The 21573-nt window shown below is 41.8% G+C and overlaps 1 long non-coding RNA gene and 1 pseudogene across 2 annotated transcripts in view; one reads left to right on the top strand and one right to left on the bottom strand.

Moving 5' to 3' along the window:
• Positions 1–3421, top strand: part of LOC146499214 (uncharacterized) — a 170900-nt gene extending 167479 nt beyond the window's left edge. The window contains exon 2 of the long non-coding RNA XR_014870255.1: positions 3260–3421. This is a non-coding gene — a long non-coding RNA (uncharacterized LOC146499214). The remainder of the gene's footprint in view (positions 1–3259) is intronic.
• Positions 3422–16482: 13061 nt separating this feature from the next.
• On the bottom strand, positions 16483–21130 carry LOC146499213 (deoxyribonuclease-2-beta-like; annotated as a pseudogene). The gene is made up of 7 exons (XR_014870227.1): positions 21038–21130; positions 20737–20835; positions 19973–20117; positions 19754–19841; positions 19401–19559; positions 19143–19307; positions 16483–18509 (listed from the first exon to the last, which is right to left on the bottom strand). The product of XR_014870227.1 is annotated as a deoxyribonuclease-2-beta-like (transcript).
• Between the last annotated feature and the right edge of the window lie 443 nt (positions 21131–21573).

Here is a 21573-nt window from a genome sequence, read left to right as displayed (position 1 = left end):
GGCCTAGCCTTAGAGATAAGGCGCAGTTGGTGGAAGCTAGATCTCACTACAGCAGACACTTGCTTATCGAGTTTGAGCGAGCTATCCAACAGTACACCCAAGTTACTGACATAGTCACAAGAAAAGCTAGCAAAGGAACTCAGGGCAGCACAGAGTTGGGCACGAGGGATTTTACTGTTGAACACCACAATCTCAGTCTTTTTATCATTCAAAACAAGAGAATTTCTTTAAGATGGCGCTGGAGTGACAGCAGCCTTTCCAAGTAGCTCTGCAACACCGCACCTTTTCTTAACTTTTAACTTTTTTTAGACTAGGCTTTCAAACTTTATTTCACCTTCCTCTAGTTACTGTACTTATACCTCTTAGATATAGCGATACAAGATGGATAAGGCACTTTTTAAAACTTCTGGAACCAGCTCCTTAATCTATTCGAGAGCGGAGCTGCTGGCACTAAGAACAAAGGGACAGACCGGCATGCGACACAACATCCCGGCTGAGATAAAGAGGAGCTACAGAGGCTGCAAGGCTGGAGCGAGGAAAGCGGATCACCGGAGGCGATTCAAACCATTAATCCCGACAGTGATAATGGGCAACGTGAACTCGCTACAGAATAAAATGGATGGCTACAACGAGTCTTCAATCTCAGTCTGCGACTGGGGAGAGTGCCCACCATATGGAAGACATCCTGCATCGTCCTGGTCCCCAAAAGGAACCGCCCCAATGAGCTGAATGACTTCCGACTGGTGGCACTGACGTCACATCTTATGAAGACTCTAGAGCGGCTCTTCCTTAACCTCCTCCGACCACAGGTACAACATGCCCAGGACCCACTACAGTTCGCATACAAGGCGGATGTCGGAGTGGAGGATGCCATCCTGTACCTCCTACATAGAGCCCACTCATACCTGGATGGGGGAAAAGGCACGGTCAGGATCCTGTTTCTTGACTTTTCCAGTGCCTTTAATACCATCCGGCCCTGTATGCTTCAGGAAAAACTGAATCTCCGACTACCTCACCGACAGGCCACAGTACGTCAGGCTGAAGGACATCACGTCTGACACTGTGGTCAGCAGCACAGGAGCACCACAGGGAACTGTGCTGTCCCCTCTTCTCTTCACCCTATACACCTCTGACTTCTGCTACAACTCTGAATTATGCCATATTCAGAAGTTTGCAGACGACACATCCATCATGGGGTGTATCTGGGATAATCAGGAAGAGGAGTACAGAAGTCTGGTGAGGAACTTTGTCGCATGGAGTCACACAAACCACCTGCAACTCAACACCTCAAAGACTAAGGAACTGGTTGTGGACTTCGGGAGGTCCAGAGAAGGTCCACTGCCGGTTCAGATAGAGGGGGAGGAGGTGGAGGTGATCAACAAGTACAAGTACCTCAGGCAACACAGAGCACCTGTATAAAAAAGCACAAAGCCGACTGTACTTCCTCAGGAGGCTGAGGTCTTTTAACATCTGCAGGAAGCTCCTGAGGATGTTTTACCAGTCAGTGGTTGCTGGAGTACTTTTCTATGCTGTGGTGTGCTGGGGGAGCAGCACAGCAAAGAAGGACTCATCCAGGCTGGAAAAACTGATCAGGAAGGCTAGCTCTGTGGTCGGCATGAAGCTGGACACTCTGGTGTCAGTGGCAGAGAAAAGGACACTAAAAAAACTGATGGACATTATGGACGATGCTGGGCATCCTCTGCACATGGCCATAAACAACCAGAAGAGTCTGTTCAGTGACAGGTTGCTTCTCCCAAAGACAAGAACCAACAGACTTAAAAACTCCTTTGTCCCACACGCCATCAGACTGTTTAACTCCTCTCTGGAGGGGAGAAGGAGGGGAAACAGGAGGACAAAGGAGGGGGGAACAACTAAGCTGTAGTGCCTCTTCACTTCACTGTGCAATTACCTTTTGTGCAATACTTTTTGTTAATAGTCAACGGTGCAATAGACTTCCATACTTGAAATGTGCAATTCACTTGTATTTTTATTTTTATTCTTATTTATTCTATTTATCCCCTTTGTATATTTTATTTATACATGTCTCTGTATTTATATATGTGTATATTAGGGGTGCAACGATATTCGTATCGATATTGAACCGTTCGATACAGTGCTTTCGGTTCAGTACGCATATGTATCGAACAATACAAAATGTTTTATTTATTTTATCAACTTTCCTTCTGACGATGCTGTCTGTGTTGAGCGCTCAGTAGATCTGCGCTCGACAGTGCAGCCTAGGCGGAGTAGTCGAACGCAGATTCACTGAGCGCAGGGCAAGCTAGTGAGACAGAAGTTAAGCTCTCCTTGCAACATGGCAAATTGAACCTCTCCCACCCTCATTCAGATCTGGCGTTTGGAACTATTTTGGTTTTCATGTGATGTATGACCCTGAAGGTAAGCGCGTCATGGACTAAAGTAAAACAGTATGTTGGATGTGCCATGCAATGCTCAATTACATGGGTGGGAACTAGTGTGTTAGCGCAGTTAGCTCAGTTAGCTCGTTAACGTGTTGGCCGTCCAGCCCCACGCATGGGGCGATCAGCGGTAGCTCGTTAACGGAGATTTGCCGTGTTGTGGCGTTAACGTCATTTCAACGAGATTAACGCTGACAGCACTAGTGGGAACACAACGCATATGACTGCACATTTACTCCGACAGCATCCTAGTGCAAAGACAAGTGGAAGCAGACAAAAACAACAAGCACGCATGCTACAAACTTTACCCGAGTCATTTAGACAGCCGTTAGCACATGATTCTCCTTATGGGGACCTGATATGTTTAATATGCTGCTGAGAATATAGCCCAGAAGAAGCGTATAGTATAGCTTTTATTTTGGAAAGAGTAATAAACTGTAATAAACTCTCTTTTCCAAAGATGAGTGATTCCTCAATCAGATACAGGGCTCGCAAAATCGCTAGTCTGACATCCCGGGGCTAGCAATTTTTCCAGTCGGGCTACCAAAATCTTTCTCTGCCCTGCCCGACGGGCTATCGTTTTGCATTCTTTCGGAAATGTAGCTGGGTAATTATGTCATTGGCATCGGTGAACCACTGTCAATATGTGACATATTGAAATCGGTTTGAATTTGCGCTTGTTTTTTGCTTTCACTTTGCAATCGCGCGAACTGTGTATAGAGTAGAGTAGAGAGCGACAGTACTGATTGGTGAGTGACGATAATTTGCGCACCAATTCCTCTGACATCGTCTTATTAATTGTTAGCTTACTATGCAAACATGACAAGTGAAATCTCCCGCAGTGTTGCCAACTCCTCAGTAAGGAAAATCGCTATTGGCTGTCCTAAAAGTCGCTAGAAGTCGCCAAATGATGTCATTGCCTAATTTGCATAATTGGTCATGCTAATGTAATTGTAACCTACGTTGTTGGAGAGAGAAATAACATCGTGGAAGAGACATAAAGTGAGTAAAAACATCCTAAATGCAGTTCGAATTTATTTAGAACTACAAATTAAATTTCTTTTAGCAATTATTGTTTTTTAATGTCACAATTCCAACCCTGCTCCTTTATCCGAGCTTGGACTGGCAAAAGTGACCCGAAATTGGCACTCTGGTGGAGTTACTTTGTGTGTGAGAGTGTGTGTTTATAAGTAGTTTTAAACCTTGTGATCCACAAAACAGCATAACAGTAAGCAGCTTCGCTCATGCGCGATTCATTTGCCATTTGGACGCACAGGTGTGAACATCACCTGCCCTGATAGCAGCTGGGGGAGGACTATCCTCCGCCTGGGAGCGCTTTGGCACAGGTGAGGTGCCCAAGGCAGCACCGCTGCCTGTTGAGAGTAAAAGCGATACTCGTTTTCACGTCAAAAAGTCGTCATAAATAAGTCTCCAGTAATACCAGAAAAAGTCGCCAGAATTGTCGCTAGTCACTTTTTAGAAAAAAAGTCGCTAAGGGGGTCTGAAAACTCGCTAAATATAGCGACAAAGTCGCTAAGTTGGAAACACTGATCTCCCACAGCAAGCTTAAACATGTGAGAGGTTGATCTCGCAGAGAATCGCTGAGCGTTATGTGAGTGCCTGTGTAAAAGCAGCAGGATATATATTTTAGTTTTGCTGAGCCAAATAAGACAGGTCAGGGTGAAGAAGTGACAGCCAAAGAAAAGCTTACCACAAAACGGAAAAGTTATGACAAATCAGACTATAAGGCAAAAAGAAAGTGCAGCTTTATGGTTTCATGGACAAAAGAATTTCTGTGGCTGCAATATGACAAGCTATATAACCAGGGGTGCACATAAGTGGTCCGCAGGTGCGCATTCGCTGTCAAAATAAAAAAACGTGCACAAGATAAGAAGTTGCAATGCGTGTTTGTGTACATAAAATTTTCTGGAGGAGGACAGACATTTGTTTAGAACTCTTAAAGATGTTGAAGAAGCAAGCTCCTTTAAGCAATTACTTTGGTGTTCCTCCACTTCCAAAGAAATGTCAGAAGGAGTCCGAACCACAAAAGAAGCACGTATTCTCGGAAAAGTGGTTGCAGGAGGTGAGCTGGCTTCAAACAAATGATGAACCACAGAGATTTGGTGCAGAATGTGCCGTGAAAATCCCACTCTAGCGGACAAAAACAGTGCCTTTTATATGGACGCAAACGCGCGTTGCAACTCCTTATCTGGTGCGCATCTTTTATTTTGACAGCGAATGCGCACATGCGGACCACTTATGTGCACCCGTGTAAATAACATAATGTTCTGCTGGGTGTGTTGTTGCTTTTCCATCAATTTCTGAGTTGACAAGCGCCTTTGTTACTGGGACCAGTCATTTTTAGAAAGGCCCCCATTAGAACCCATGAGAAATGCAAGAAATGCATTATTGCAGTCTGCAATATCTTTCCCAGAACAAACACCAATTGCAAATAACATACTAAAAATAAACCTGAAAATCAGTTTAAAACAGCGTACTATGTTGCAAAGAGCCACTACCACTGGCAAAATTTAGCAGTCTTTGCAAACTTCAAAAAGCAAATGGCCTAGATCTTGGTTCCATTTGCCTCTTACCCGTGACTTCAGTGGAAATTTCAAATTCAGGATCTGACACAGACTGATTCATGTCCTACACAGTTCTTACAAGTTCATAGAAATTTCTGTTCAATTAGAACCAAGTATTTGAGTTGATGATTGTAATTTTTATACAATGTTGTAATTTGTTTTTCAACAATTTTTTGATTAATGTTTTGTTTCCTTTACAATATTATACTTTAATGTATAATATTGTAAAGGAAACAAAACAGGAAACAAAACATCAATCAAAAAATTGCTCTCTTTTTTATTCGGGCTACTTAAATTTATTTTACCAAAAACTGAAGAGTCCCTGCCCGAAGGGCTACCAGGGATTTTGAAATTTTGCGAGCCCTGAGATATATTTATTTTTTTAATTACTTTTTTGTTTCAGCAACATAAAATTTAAAAACTGTACTTTTGAGTTCAAATATATATTTATAATTTTAATAAATGACAAATTAAAAAGGCATGAACATTTTTTTTTATCGAAAAAATATCGAACCGTGACACCAAAGTATCGAACCGAACCGAACCGTGAATTTTGTGTATCGTTGCACCCCTAGTGTATATATATATATATATATATATATATATATATATATATATATAATATTCTGTTACTCTGTAACTTCTGTCGGTGCTGTGGTTTTTGGAAACCAAATTTCCCAGAGGAACCCACCCGAGGGATTAATAAAGTTTTATCTTATCTTATCTTATCTTATCTCTTAATTACTCAGGAACCATTCTTTGACCTCCCACATGCATTCTTGAAAGTAGTGCAGGGACACAGCAAGGTCGTCACTAAGTTCAAAATAGATCTGTATGTCATCGGCATAACAGTGGAAGGCGATATTGTATTTTTCAAAGATTGCGCCTAGAGGGAGCAAATACAATGAGAAGAGAATAGGGCCTAAAACTGATCCTTGAGGCACACCACAACAGACCGGAGCAGAGGAAGAGGAGAAGGTGCCTAAGTTAACTGATAAGGATCTATCAGCGAGATATGATTTAAACCAGTCGAGGGCAGTGCCTCTAATACCCACAGTGTGCTCAAGTCTTAGTAATAAAATGTTATGGTCCACCATATCAAAGGCCGAAGAGAGGTCCAGTAAAACTAGGACCATAGAGCGTCCGGTATCAGTGATTATAAGAATATCATTAAGAACTCTAACCAACGCTGTTTCAGTGCTATGCAATGGCTTAAAGGCAGATTGAAATTTCTCAGCAATATTGTTCATGTCCAAGTACGCCTGGGGCTGGGAGAGAACTAGTCTCTCCAGGATCTTGGACAAGAACGAAAGCTTAGAGATCGGTCTGTAGTTTGAAAGGTCATAACAGTCAGAGTTTCTTTTTTTAAGAATCGGGTGGACTACAGCATGCTTAAAGGCCGAAGGAACACACCCTGAGAGCAAGGAAAAGTTCATAAGAAATAGGATACTAGGTCCGATTACATCAAAACAGTCCTTAGCTAAACGAGATGGAAGAATGTCAAGCACAGTATTGGTGTTATTCATTTGAACAACTAGCCACTTAAGAGTCAAAAGTGACACAGGCTCAAACTGGTGGAAAGTTGAAATGCCCTCAGGAATGGGGAGAGGATATAAAATAGGGGGAAGGGAGGACTTAAGAGATGAGACCTTCTCTAAAAAGTGAATTTGAAATCGCTCACAAAGAGCCTGAGAATAAATTAAAGGCATGGCCGGGGAAGGGTTAACCACAGGGTTAAAAATTTTAAATAAGGTACGGGGGTTATGGTCATCGGCCAGGATGATTTTGGACAAGAAGGACTAGGGATGGGTACCGGTATCCAGACCGAAAAGCAGCGCATTTCGGTGCTTTATTTCGGTGCTTTTTTTTCCTGAGCTGTGATACACTTTCTTCTTCCTTACATTTGTATTGGCGGTTGGCAAACAACTGAAAGGTGCATTACCGCCACCAACTGGTATGGAATGATACACTTTAGATTCTAGCCAATCAGTTTACGTTTCCGAGGATAGTAGGCGGGTCCAGGTACGTACGTTCTTTTAGAGCAGAGCTACAGATTAAAAATGCCCAAGGCGAAGCGGTCAAAAGTCTGGCTGTACTTCACAGCAAAAGATGCAAACTCAGCAGCCTGCAACAAGTGCTTTAAGGTGATACTGTGATACTGTCAAAGGAGGTAACACCTCAAATCCGATGAAACACCTGGTGATGCATAGCATTTTTTTTAAAGCCGAGAAATGCGCCGTATTTGATAGCTTGCTGCGAGACCTCACACCGTGCACATCTACTGCGGGTGTGGTGCCTGTTATCGGACCCGGAGTTAGCAACATCCCCCAAAAACCCGAAGGGTAGAGTCCTGGCCCTTAGCCCTGCCAGTGTAGCAGAAATGATGAAGGATGATGATGGCAGCAGCAGCCGTTCTTCTCTGCGTGAGTAGCTTAATGTTGTTCGTGTGTAATTTACGTTGAGTAGGCTAACCACGTTATTAAATTAATACATGTAAGGTGAACTAGCAAACATAGTCGTAGTTACATGCGGCTGTCTTCTTGTTTGATGGCAGATACTCCCTTCACCCTGGCCAAAAAGGCTAAAATGACCAAAGAAAAAGTGGAAAACAGCTTAACATGAGAGGTTTTTGGACAAAGTTTGTGTTTCTTCCATTGTTTAAGCACTGCTTCCAGCCCAGAGTGATACCATATATGCCCTACAGCTGCAGAAAAGGCTAACATTGTTATCTTTTTACAAAAAAACAGCTGAACATGAGCGGCTTTTGGACCAATTTTGTGTTTTCCATTCTTTAAGCACCGGTTTGAGCACCGTTTAAGCACCGGCACCGTTTCAAAAGTACCGGTTTGGCACCGGTATCGGATAAATTCCTAAACGATACCCATCCCTAAGAAGGACGCTTTGGCCGTTTTAGCAGCACTTTGGAATTTTAAGCGGCTAGTCCATAGCATGTCATGAGAAACCTGAAGTTTATCTTTTTTCCACCTTCTCTCAGCGTGCCGACACACGCGACGTAAAGCGCGCGTAGTGTTATTAAGCCAACACTGAGAGTAGGTTCTAGGGCGCTTCATCTTAATGGGGGCAACAGTATCAAGGATTGAAGAAAATAGCGATAATGTAGCTGGATGGGCTACTCGCCCTTCTTTTTCTCTCTTTCTTGCTCGCTCTACCACCCTCGCTCTCTTTCCGCTGCACTCGCTCCTTGTATCGTGTGATTGGGTTAATTAGGAACCCACCTGCGTATTGATTACAGGGTGGTGTTTACCTGTATAAAGGGAAGCCGTTTTTTTTGTTGGACGATTCCTCCCGAGCTTCTGGTGCGATACAGCAGTAAATGCTGGCCTATTGGTTAATTTACCGATACGATCGGATTGTGTGACTGCTACAGCGCGGCTGTTTCTCTTTCCTTTACTCCAGCCGTGGTGGAGAGGCGCGTGAGTTGCGTCCACTGTACAGTACAGCACCTCCAGTCTTGGGGGTTTGATTGCTGCCGCACCCTCTCAGGGACCAACTGCCTGATTTTAAGCGAAGAGTCGAGACGCCTGCCTAGCTGCTGTCTTGTCTTGCCTTGTTTTATCTGGTATTCCGATCTGTTGGCTGTCCAGTTTTGTTCCTGCTGCTTGCCTCGCCTCGCCCCTGGGGGCTTTGGGTCTCACGCCAAGCCCGTTTTTGGACTATCGTTTCACTCCAGCTTTCGGAGCTGGTCGGGGTGATCTTCAGCTGCATATTGAGCTGGTGTTACAAAACTGGTACTGCCTCTCCCTTTTCTCCCAGTTGTGGAGAGCTGCGCGAGACTGAGTGGGGCTATGGACAATCGGAACCAGCACCAGCTGTGGGCTGGCTCGCAGAGTACGAGTATTTCCAATCTGTGCTCTGTGGTGTGTACGTGGGTGTGTTTTATTGCAGATCTCAGTTTTTCTTTTAATTTCTTTTTTTTAGTATATAGAGAGCCTGTTTATGTCCCATGTTTTTATCCTTTTTAATGTGTATATCTTGTGCTTTTATTTCAGCGAACTGAGGATCTACCAGCGGCCGTGGGACCTTAGGTGGCGGGTCGTTTTCCACACTTCTTTTGTTGTACAGCACCAGGTGAATAGACTATAGTGGGTTTTTTTGTGGTTTTCTTGTGGTCCACCGCTGCTGGTAAGTCCCAGTTGTATGTTTAATTTTTTTGGTAATTTGGGACACAATTTTAGACATTTAGTGCGCTGTCCTTGTTTTGTTTTTATTTTTTTAATAAATAAAATTGTGTTAATATTTGAGCCGGCCTCAGTGTGCATCCCTGAACCTGTGCAAACGTTGTTGTTTTAATTACATTTCATTTCTAAAGTTCATATTTCCTGGGGGCTAGAATTCCCCCCAGGTGGCGTTGTCATTTTATTATTTCTTTTATAACCCCACCGACCACTTGGTCACAATAACAAGGAATTAGCACAGTCATCAACTGAGCGAAAAGAACAACAGTCGAGAGTGACAGATGCAGAATCCAAGAAAGACATAGAGAAGTTTGACATGACTTCAGCATTAATTACACGTAGCGGGCGAAGGGGAGCCGTAGGATGTAGTTCATTAGTGCATAAGCCAGTATCAAATATAACTGGGAAATGATCCGAGATCCCAGCGTCACTTATATCCTTGATACAAATGTCCAGACCATATGAGAAAACCAAGTCCAAAGTATGTCCTTTAACACGCGTTGGGTCATTAACCGACTGAGCCATGTTAAAAGAGTCCGTTAAAGCAAAGAAGTCTTTAGCAAATGAGTCATCCTTTCAGCAAGTGTGTATGTTAAAATCACCGACAATGAGAACACAACCATACTTAAAAAGAACGGAGCCTAGGAGATCAGCAAAGTCCATGATAAAATATTTGCTATATTTAGGTGGTGTGTGGTCGTGGATGCAGTCATTTCCAGTAATTGGACTTCAAAGCTAGAGTAGGTAGGTGAGGGTAGCTGCCGAACTGCATAAGAATTTTTAAAGGCCGAGGCTACGCTGCCACCCCTACCAGTAAGCCTTGGTGAGCTAAAAGCGACACAGTCCAATGTAAGAAGTTCGGTAAAAGGGATGAACTCACCAGGACGAATCCAGGTTTCAGTCAGGAATAAAGCATCAATCCCATTAGTGGAGAGGAAGTCATTTAAGGTCTTATTGACCAGCGACCTGACATTAAGCAATGCCATCCGTATCCTAGGGGCTAAGTCGCCACGGGTGGTGCGTCGTAGGACACTTAGGTTGCTTCGGCAAACGCCGCGTCGGAGCAATGTTATCCAAACCCGAGCAGGAAAACATGCCACAGGAATCACAGGGTAGACTTCGTGGTCGGCTGAGCAGATCCAACGGTGGGTGAGCAACTTAGCATCAGAGCGCTCCTGGGAAGGGGGGAAAGAAGATAAAATATCCAGGCTGGCATGTGGGTAGCCTGTGGCTCTGGCTTTAAAGTAGACCCTGAGGCGAACACGACGGCCGCTCCTTCTACCGCGTTTCCTATAGCGTTTCTTGTGTAGATTCGGAATAGGTAGGTGGAGGAAGCCGGTCGGAGGGTCTGGTCAGAGGGTCTGGTCAGAGGGTCCGGTCGGGGCACAGTGGCGTCACCCAGGTTCCAGCAAGGATCATGGCGAGAGGAATGAGAGAGTCTTAGATTTAAAAGTGTTTGCCTGTCGTATGTAATCAGTGCACAGCCATTAGATGAGCATACAACTAAAAGGATAAAAAATTACAATGCCAAGGTCCATAAAGAGTGTAGAGAGGGTAAAAAGCAGTGAAGCAGATGTAGCCGAGGACGGCAAGCCACGTACACCGGCGCCATCTTGACATGATATATGATATTAATGATATTTATATTATGAAAAGCAGTTTTTTGACATTTTAAGTTTGTCCCGTTTTTAGATAAAATAAACACGCACGAAACAAAAGCAAACAACAAGAACACAAAGCTGGAAAACCCACCAGATTGACCAAAATCAACTCAAAATACTCCCACACAACAGAAACTCCTCTATTCCTCGCTGGCTCCAAATCTCTCAGTAGAAATATCAGTGGTTCGCTATCTGTCACCATCAAAACACTCCACAAATCCCGCGAATGATTTGCTTCCTTATAAACCATTGAATCAGATACCGAAGCAGTTAGGCTCTAAATGAAGCTTCGGATGTCACTGATCACGTGACTCTGGCCAAACGAATCAAGCTTTGACACAGTGCTTCTGAAGCAGTGTGTTCATTTTTTTGACACACACACCGGAGCGTCAGCTTCAAGCGGGCCATCACTAGATTAAAGCATTCCTGATATTAAAAAAGGGCTCTCGGAGATTGCGTTTGCAGTCTGCTGACCAGAGTGGAGAAAGTCACAGGATGCCTCAACACACGCTAACGGCTAGCAGCCCAATGTATCTGCTGCAGAGTTATTCTTTCACAGCGGTGTGCCCAGGGTTACACTATCTGTCGTTCACAAACACTGCCAGTCCCCCTTCTTTCCTCTCACCGCTGTCTCTCGTCCTGTCCGCCCGCAGCATCTGAAAACCGGGCCGCTCCACACTCATGTCTGGAGTTTGCGGTGTTATCCAGGACGCCGTTAGCATCATAGTGCTACACTGCAGTAGCGCAGCGCTAATAGCTGATCCCTCAAGTACTCAAGCGACCCATGCGCCACACAGTTAAGGTCTTGTTTCAGAAAAAGCATTCTGTTGTTTGCTTGTTTGATCATGCTTTAAACATATCAAAATGCATAGTGGGTAACAAGCACTGGTACCAAATAGGCAATCACTTAGCAGCAAGGTGAATCGGTGATGCATTAGTGTGGTCTGCACTTCCTCTTCTTTGATTGGGTGAAATGAGTTGAAAGTAATTGGATGAGGGAACCATGGGGAGTGGCCTGCATAATTTCAACAAAACGGTTTTTTAAATGCAGTTATAACTGGCACAGAACGCTGTAAAAACGCTGTTTTTATGCATCTTTGAACGGCGTTTTCTGTCGAGTGGCGGAAAAAAAGGCGTTTCCGTCTGTCTTTGAACGCCGCTTTTTACGTCACTCGGATGGTGCGTTCAGGGCACCATGTAAGAGTCGGACAAAACGGCGTTCTGTTCTGACAAACGCCGTTTTTTTCGGCGTTTTGAATAATTAAATTCCGTTTTTTACGCCATTTCTTAACCAAACGGGTTAGAAAAGTGGAGATTTTTGGCACTAATGGCTTGCCATACACTGTTGGAGCTTAGCGATTCTGATGTGTCGGTCCGCACTGTGTTTACGTCTTTTTTGTGCTAGATTCTGAGCTGCAGGTTTTGTCTCTCTCCAACCAAAATTCGCCGAGCCAGCAGCAAAAGAAGCAGCAAACTACGCTTCACATTTGATCATTGTCGTCACGAATTCCCTCTGACTTTTGCTGTTTTGCTTCCACCACGATAAAAATTACACTTCATGCACAGCTCTCTCTCTCTCTCTCTCTCTTTCTCTGTACTTCAGGAACAGTTTCCCGTCTCAAATCTCTGTTTTCTGCATTATTCATTCGCTTATTACCCACCAGTCTACCGTTGTTTACAGCGCTGTCTTTTTCTTTTTCCACTTAAATGACCTCGGACAAGAAAGCCTAATTTCTGCTGTTCAATACTGAAAAAATTTAAACTTCTTAAAATTATGAAAACATTGCAGAATATTGCAGAATATTTTTAAGGTTATCTGCTATAAAAAGCCAGACCAGGAAAATCTCCTTCATGTTTTTCTGTGTTTTATTCTCAGTTACTTTCGCACAAAGGCATCTGCTGTGATGTTCACAATTCTGATGAAGTCTCATGTGTATCAGTACTGATAAATGATCAGAATTATAATATTGAATAATATCGAATGGATTATAGAAATCAGTGATGATACCCAGCCCTAGTGAGTAGCCTAGGCCTGACAGAAGTGGATGTAGCTGTGGGTAATAAGAAAAGAAAAGAACTATTGATAACATTTTTGTTAAGTTAAGGCCTGATCTGTCTGAAATTCATAGCCAGTGCTCTGACACGGTGCCATCAGTCTTTCAATGCTGAAAAAGCACAGTGTATCCAGGAAACGCATTATATGCTGCAATGCTGCAATGCACTGCCCAAGCGTCCCCTCTCCCCACTGCCTTTCAGCAACAGACAGCAGCAAACAGGTCGTCAGAGGAGGCCAAGATGATGATTAAGTTTAACATTTTCTACAATATTGACAAAGCACTTTAAGCACAGGTTTGTTAGTTAATAATTTAGAAATGAATATTGTCTGTATGGACTTCCCCCCCAAAGAAAGTGCACATGTAAAACTACGGTGTTAAGCGATGCGGTTGAAAAATTTGAGTGCGCCTAACCTTTGTGCCGGTACGCCTAAATTTTTAAAGTTAGGCATACCGGTGCGCCCATGGCAAAAAGTTAGTCTAGAGCCCTGAATCAGATAAAAAGTCTGAGAAATCAGAGAAAATCAGTGTAAGGCCCAGGTGGACGATAGATGATAACAAGTAAGACTGGTTTCTGAGTTTTACAGCTGGGGTGGACAAGGCTAAGCATCAGGCTTTCAAATGAATTAAAAGTCTGTCTGGGTGTTTGGTTGATTGACAGGCTGGTGTGAAAAATTGCTGCCAGAATCAGAAGGCCTGTGCTTTGAGGTTTCTGGTAGTTAGAATGACTCGGGGGTGTTGATTAATTTAAACTAACATAATCATCCGGCTGCAACCAGGTTTCTGTAAGGCAGAGTAAAACGATTTGATCAATTATTAAGTCATGTACTAACAGAGACGTGGAGGAGAGAGACCTAATATTTAACAATCCACATTTCACTGTTTTACTCTTTGGTTCAGATGTGGATACTGTATTGTTCTTTCTTTGTGATTTTTTATGTTTAAGTTGTTTGTTGTTGGTTTTTAGTTTGTTCTTTGTCTGTTTGGGAGCTGACACAGTCTCTATGGAGATGGGGGGTTTTTTTTGGGGGGGGGGGGGGGGGTAGCAGGAGGAGAGAAGCTGCAGAGAGCCGTGTAAGACTGCAACTGCTTTCTGGTCCCAACTCGGGATAGTTATATTTTGGGGGGTTTAATAAATTTGTCCATATTTCTAGAAATGAGAGCTGCTCCATCCAAAGTGGGATGGATGCCGTCTCTCCTAACAAGACCAGGTTTCCTCCAGAAGGTTTGCCAATTATCTATGAAGCCCACATCGTTTCTGGGACAGCACTCAGACAGCCAGCAATTTAAGGAGAACATGCGGCTAAACATGTCACTCCTGGTCTGATTGGGGAGGGGACCAGAGAAAACTACTTTAATGCTGTGCCCTCTGTAGGCTGAGCAGAGACCTCCACTCCAGATGGAGTCCACTCCCCAGTTCATCCTCCAGCCTGCACCCAAAAGAGAATGGGGAATTTTAAAGATGTTGTAGCTGCTTATTCAAAGATGAAGGTCTTTTAAGCACTCGTGTTAACCAAACTTAAGAAATTCTGGAAGTTCATCTGATTGACCAGCAGAGGGCAGCACAAGCAAACAGCTTAAAATGGAGCAGCAGGAGAAAGCTTTTGGCTGTATCCCAAATCAGGGTCCATAAGGACGGCGTACTCAAAGACCGCTAAGGCTGGAAGTGAGAGGCTTGTGAAATTGGACGGTCTGGCCTTCGTCGTGCTGCTCAGGTTGCCTAGCAACCATGATACTAACTGCGAGAAACGTGTCATACGGCATTGTTTGACAGAAATAAAGGAGAAAAAAATGTATTTTTGTTCGTTAATTTTTTTATGAGATGACTTTGATTTGTTGAGTATCTGAGACTGAGACCACGGGACTTTAAAAACATGATTGTTGGGTCAAACTGGGTAGAAAGTATACAAACACATAACATCCTTATAGAATATGATGTAACACTATAGATCAACTTACCTCAGAATATATAAAGCATATAAACAATTACAGCAATATGATGCAACAAACACAGCAGTACTACTAATCCAAAATACTCAAAGCTTCATAGACCTGAAACAAACATTTATTTTTAGGTCCATTCTGCTGCTGATACATACTTTAGGTTTCTGAGTATTAAACTTGTTTCTGCCTTTCATAGTGTGTAACTTGAAGGCCCTGAGTACTTTCTCCCACACTGCAAACACTGGAATGATAATATTATTTGAACATTACCTAATAAGACTGATTCAGGACAGACAATTAGTTATTCTAAACTTTTCTAGCAGTCCTTCACAAACAGGGAACAGTCTGTCTATTCTCTCCATCTGTCAGCTGCTGCTGGCTCTTCCTCCTCCTCTTCCTCACACACTGCTGAGTTTGTCCTGGTGGATCATCAGGGGTGCAAAGCCTCACAGATGATGTGCAGCAGTGGGTCCCTCAGTCTGTCCTCACTCTGGACACTTGCAGTTGTCACACGTGAAAATCAAATGTGTGATAAGCTGCAGGATTCAAACACAAGTGTAACTTATAAATACATGTTCATACTTTTATTCCACAATCAGAGAGAAAGAAACAGAGAGAGAGTGCAGGACAGACAGACAGGTGACAGTCTCAGGTGTTTACACTGCTACAAAACAGCACAAAAGAAGGAGGACTGTGTTATTACGAAACAAAAAGAGTTCCCAGATGGTACAGTGGACACATGTGTGACTCCTGTGATTAAAGCATCTTTCTTTCAGCTTAACGAGTGAACCGTCAGCTCGTTCAAACACACGTTAAAGTCCGTTTGGCTCGACACCACCGAACAGAGGCAGTAATATAACATAGCTAACATTAACAGTGCAGTGAATCCTGCTTGTGCCGTGATATTCAGGACTGCAAAACCGAGCAGCATCACTGACTTTCAGCTTGTTGTGTTTGTGGATATATGACTGACTTTAATTATCCATAAAATCATCAGATTCTCTGTAAGATTAAGGTCAACTATTGGACGGTGTTTATTTTAAAGTAAAGGCTTTAAAACCAAGTTAGTACAAATATCGCTAATTATTTTATTTCCAGTTTATTTATTTATTTATATAGCACATTTAACTAGAACAGGAACGTTGACCAAAGTGCTGTACAAGAATACAAAATACCTAGTGAAATAACTTATAATATTGATAGCAAACATCAAATATGAATTAACAAATAACTAAGATTTAAAAAGATTGACAGTAGGAACCTGTCTGATGTGTAGGGGTAAATTATTCCACAGCTTAGGCAGTATGACTGCAAATGCTCGATCGCCCCTATGAACCAGCCTTGATCTTGGCATGGCTAAAAGCAAAAGTCTATTCACTGCTTTGTAAATGTTAAAATCAATTCTGAAGTGGACAGGGAGCCAGAAGGAGAGGCAAGCACCGGGGAAATATGTTCACATCTTTTAGTTTGTGACAGAAGACGAGCTGCAGCATTCTGGACCAACTGCAGTCTGGCCAGGCAGTTCTGGCTAACTCCAGCATATAAGGAGTCCAGCTGGGATGTGATAAAAGCATGAATCACCCGTTCAAAGTTTTTAAAATCTCACCTTAGATAAAAGCCTCAGTTTGAAGAAAGACCGCTGTATGACTGAGCTAATTTGTTTTTCAAAGGTGAAATTGCTGTCAAATATAACCCCCAAATATTCTGCATGTGATTTGATAAAATGCTCAAGACTGTGCAGGTTAAAATGGGAGGTGCTGGGATTGACACTTGATCCAAAAATTATCACTTCGGTTTTGTTCTCATTGAAGTTAAGGAAGTTAGAGGCCATCCAGGATTTAACTTCACCGAAACACTGAAGTAAGGGTTCTAGTGAGGCCGGACTGTTTCCCTTCAGTTGAAAATAGATCTGAGTGTCATTAGCATATGAATGAAAACGAAAGTTATATTTTCATATAAATAGAGAATAAAATGTAACATAACTTTGCCAACATGTGGCCAACAGTAATGTTTTAATGTTCTTTGTTATTAAACATTTGCACATAAATATGTGGCATAATATTCAGCACTTACTTTTAAAAGTTTACTGTTCGGCCGCCCCGCTTCAACCGTCCACCATTTTTTTCGGCAAAATTATCCACACAAGTCTGGGATATGTTGGGCCATGAAGGATTCCTTAAAATTCAAATGAAGGACGCATATCAGGGCTGCATTTCAAGCAGCCTTTGAATTGGGACAGCCTTCGCTGCGTCGCTGTGACGTAATCAGCCTTAAAATGCGGCCTTAAAGGCTGCAGACCCTGAATTGGGATACAGCCTTTGTCAAACACAGGTTTAAATGCAGATGAAAAAGTTGTGCATGAGTGTTCTTGTTCCTCATTTCATGCTCCACTGTGACAAAGTCCAGTCTGCATGTTCAGTCTGTCCATCTTAGCTTTCGAGGAGAGAAACTCAACTGTTTCTTAGATTTTCAGAGTTGTTCAGTTCATACAGGAACTGAAGCTTACAGCTTAAAGTGTTTAAAGCATCAGCAGCATAAAGTGCCGGCATCCTGCAGGTTTTAGATATCACCCTGTGTCAACACACCTGTATCAAGTGATTAGTTCATTCCCAGGCCTCTGGAGAACTTTAAGACATGTTGGGGAGGTAATTTAGCCATTTGAATCAGCTATAAAATATTGCTCATCAGATTCTAACAACTAAAAACATGACTTTAACCTTAATTGGATAGCCTATATTGAATATATTCAAAATCAACAATAACACTTCTTAATATTGCCAATAACAAAACTGAAAAGAGTAGGCCAAAAAACTGGGCCTATAAAAGAAAACCTGTTACAGAAGAAAATATTCAGTATAAAACCTGGTTTAGCAAATCAAAATCTACTACACCATAAAAATAAAGATGTCTGACTGCAGGGGCTAGTTTGAATAATTTTAAAAGTCATCAGACAGAAACAGGACCTCAGAGTAAAAACAAGACAGATTCATGCAAAGTCATTTATTTCTATGGTTTCCATGGGCAAAAGAACCACACTGTGAAATATCCATCAAATGTTTTTAATTTCATATTGTTCACAGAAACATTAGATAACACTGACAAGAGTGACGATGTCAGCACCAGATTCAAGTCAGCTTCACTTTGATAAAATCTGAAATGAATTTACAATAAATATGAAACTGGTGAACGTAGATAGAAAACAAGACCGAGACGGTTGTCTGCTGCAGTTAACCATCTACTTTTCGTCTTTTAAGGGGACCAGGGTCACTGTCACTATCAGTGTCACTATCACTGTCAGTATGACTGTCACAGTCAGGGACAAGGACAGCATGGTTTTTAATTTCCCTAAATGCAAGTGCCACAGGTTTGCTATTAATGCACAGTGCACCACCAGGCCTTTTGAACTGGGATGGTTCTCTGTTTGAGTCACCAACACACATCCAATCTTTATTGTTAGAAACACACCATTTGGAATGATCACATCCATGTTGCCATTCACCTGCGGCAGTTTTTACTGACATGATGGTGTCTAGTTTGTATCCATTGTGAGTTTCATTAAGCGGATGTTTGTTAAGATCTTTAGGGTTGCTGCGCCAGGTCTGGATGTATAAATCGCTCTCTAGTGTGTCAGCAATGGTGACATAAAGATCTCCTTTTGCAAAAGGAAAGACAAACACCAAGAAGAAACCATCAGATAGTTTTAAAATAACAGAATAATAAAAGAAAAGTGTTGCTTACAACAACCCTGACTCTACTTTCGCTTTCTGAGAGTTTATGGGAAATTCCAGCTCTTCTTATTTAATCATTTCTTTTACAAACATCAGACCTCATATGATACCTGCTGCTACACTCCCCTGCACTAACTCTGCACTGAGGCTGGGTCACGCTGACACCTTAATGAAAGGTTTCCATGGCAATACAAACCTACAGCACAACATGTGTGTTCACAGGATTTATTTTTCAGCTTCCACAACATTTTCATACCAGGATCATTTTTTAATTTTAAATGTGAGTAATTTTTAGAGTTAAAATCTAAATGAAGTAAATTTTGAACAGAACTACTCTGTAAAGTTAGATCTACTCATAACCCAGCTGATGTTTCACAGGCCAAATCATTAGAGGGTTAGAATAAAGGACTGTGTTAGGTTGGACGTTTCACACCTTGTAAATAAGATTCTCAGCTCTTTGGTGGGAAAACTACAGAAAGTCACAATTATTTCACACAGGAAACTCACAGTGTGGTTTTAAGATCTATTTTCTCTAATGAATGGAGCAGAAATCTCACCTTTACTTTCCTTTGAGATTTGTTTAACAAAGTGTTTAAACTGCGAATCACCGGCTGACTGCAAGTCTTTGTCATAGGGCAGCGGTTGTTGTACGTTGGAATCTTTGAGTTTTTCAGGATTGTGGTTTTTAAATATATAAGCATTGATATCTTTAAGATGTTGAGCTGAAAAACAACAAAATGAGGGATGTACATGTTACTGTGTTAAGACTTCATATACACTCTAGACATGAAGAAATAACCTGGACATGCTCTTACCTATTTGTGCAGACTCTGTAGATTTCAGTGTTACACACATAAATATCTGTGCGTTCCTGTGCCCACTGACAGGATAGAAATTATTGCTTTCATCTCTGGGGAATCTTGGTGTGCTGTGTAAAAGCCAGACTACATTTTCCTTATCTATCATCACAACTCCTGCAGAACAAGAACATGAGAGAGCACATGTAATTATTAAGAAGAGAACATCTGCTGAGTGATCTGAGAATAACAGCAGCTGTGGTTCTGATGCTCAAAGGTGAGCGTGAAGGAGAGCACATTTAAATCAGGTGTGTTTTTATTAGTATTTCTTATGTTATTTTTATTATTATTAAAAAATTATTTCTACCCACCCTTGCTGTGGCCAAATTCTTGTAGTGCGTTACAATTTGGTGGTTGGTCATTGTATGCAATGAATCCAAAATCTGATGACTGCTTATCCTGAAAGAATCCACAAAAACATGTTACGGTTCTGCCTGCCCGCACACAGAGCCCTGACAAAACATAACAAATTTTGTCTTTCCTCAAGGGACATACACACTAATAACAGAAACTCATGGAGTTATTCTCACTTTTTCAAAGAAGGGATTAAGGGTATTTGCCAGGACACCAGCTTGGTGGTTGACAGGCTTGTCCTTCTTATTCTTTTTAAGGTTCTGGTCGGTTGAATCAATGTAAACATAATCAAACCCGCGACTCACCTTGTACAAAATAAACCTGGTGATGTCAGAGACAAGTCAGTAAATTCAAAAATCAGAAAAAATGATGAGAAGTGTAACCGAGCATGGAAGAAGAAAATAACAAACTCTGTTATACCCGAGTCTCACAAGCACCTGTAGAGTAAACAGAGATATGACTGAAACCCTTTAACTATGAATAATAGAGCCTTTTATGAATAGTATTTTCCACTGGCTTCCTCATGATGCTAAAATGTGATGAAGCTTGTGAAACTTTGCAAAGTGTTTTCTTTTCCTGTTTCCTCTTGTGCAATAAAGTGAGAATAAGATGAGTGTTAAAAATAGATCTGCAGGGCTGCAGAAAGGAGGCAAGTGTCAGAGTATTGTGTGTTGTCTTCAGTGTTTTAATGCATTAGGTATGTCTAATGTCCTTGTTTTAACTTCCCATTCTTGGAAATGACGTTATTTATGAAATGGAAATATATAAAATAACTGATAATAACAGTGTAAAATAGTGTTACAGTGTCTGAACATCATCTATGACTATGTTGAAACGCAGGTGCAAAAGGTACCATAGCGCAGCTTTGAAGCACTTGAAGACCAAAGTCACTAATGTGTAATTCAGTACACCTGAATGAATAGCTCAAATGTTGTCTTACCAGTCTACATCCAAACCATTTTCATTTTTACAGGATATAGCTGCCCTCACAATGTGAGCCAAGCAAACCAACAGTGAGGACAATCATCCAAAGGACGTCCTGAAAAAACAGAATAATAAAAAAAGTCATTTTAATACATCATCTTCCCTTTAGGAGAAAAAAGAATTAGCTCACTATTACAGGCTGCAGTGTCTTTACATGTAATAACATAATGCAGTATCACAGCATGACTTGAGTTCACAGGTTATTCTGTGCTACACCAAACATGTCACCATCCTAATACAGACAGAAACCAACTTACCATCAGGCTGAGTGAAGAGTGTGTTAGTCCTCAGCTGAACTGACCCTTAGTTATACAGCTCCAGAATATGATTTGCATTGACCCATGGTGAAGAATTGTAATACTGTTAGACTTTTAGATAAATTGTATTGATATGAAAATGAATAAAACAGGAGCTTCTTCATTTTGTACCACACATGCCAGCAAACTTCTTTGCTTGCTGTCAAACTAAATACTTTATTAGATTTTACCCATGGATGTTTAATACAAGCATTTTTTCCCTGCTCTTCTGGCAACTACAGTGTTACAGTTTTAGCAAATATTACTCCAAGTACTACAGAGCTTTATTCATCCCCAAATTGTTGATTAGTTGCTTTAACAGCTGTTTTCCAACAGCTGGTTGAACTGACGGCCATCATACTCTACATGTGATCAATCGATTTTTTTTGTCAGATTTAGAATCAAACAAAAGTATAAATCAAAAAACATTTTTTTCAAAAAAGACATTACATATCACCATATGGTTATGCAAAACCTTCAGGAGGGTATGATGATTA

This window comes from Neolamprologus multifasciatus, chromosome 17 (genome assembly GCF_963576455.1).
Source record: "Neolamprologus multifasciatus chromosome 17, fNeoMul1.2, whole genome shotgun sequence".
Lineage (NCBI taxonomy): Eukaryota > Metazoa > Chordata > Actinopteri > Cichliformes > Cichlidae > Neolamprologus > Neolamprologus multifasciatus.
The sequence above is the reverse complement of the archived record's forward strand: the minus strand, read 5'-3'. Positions and strand labels throughout refer to the sequence as shown.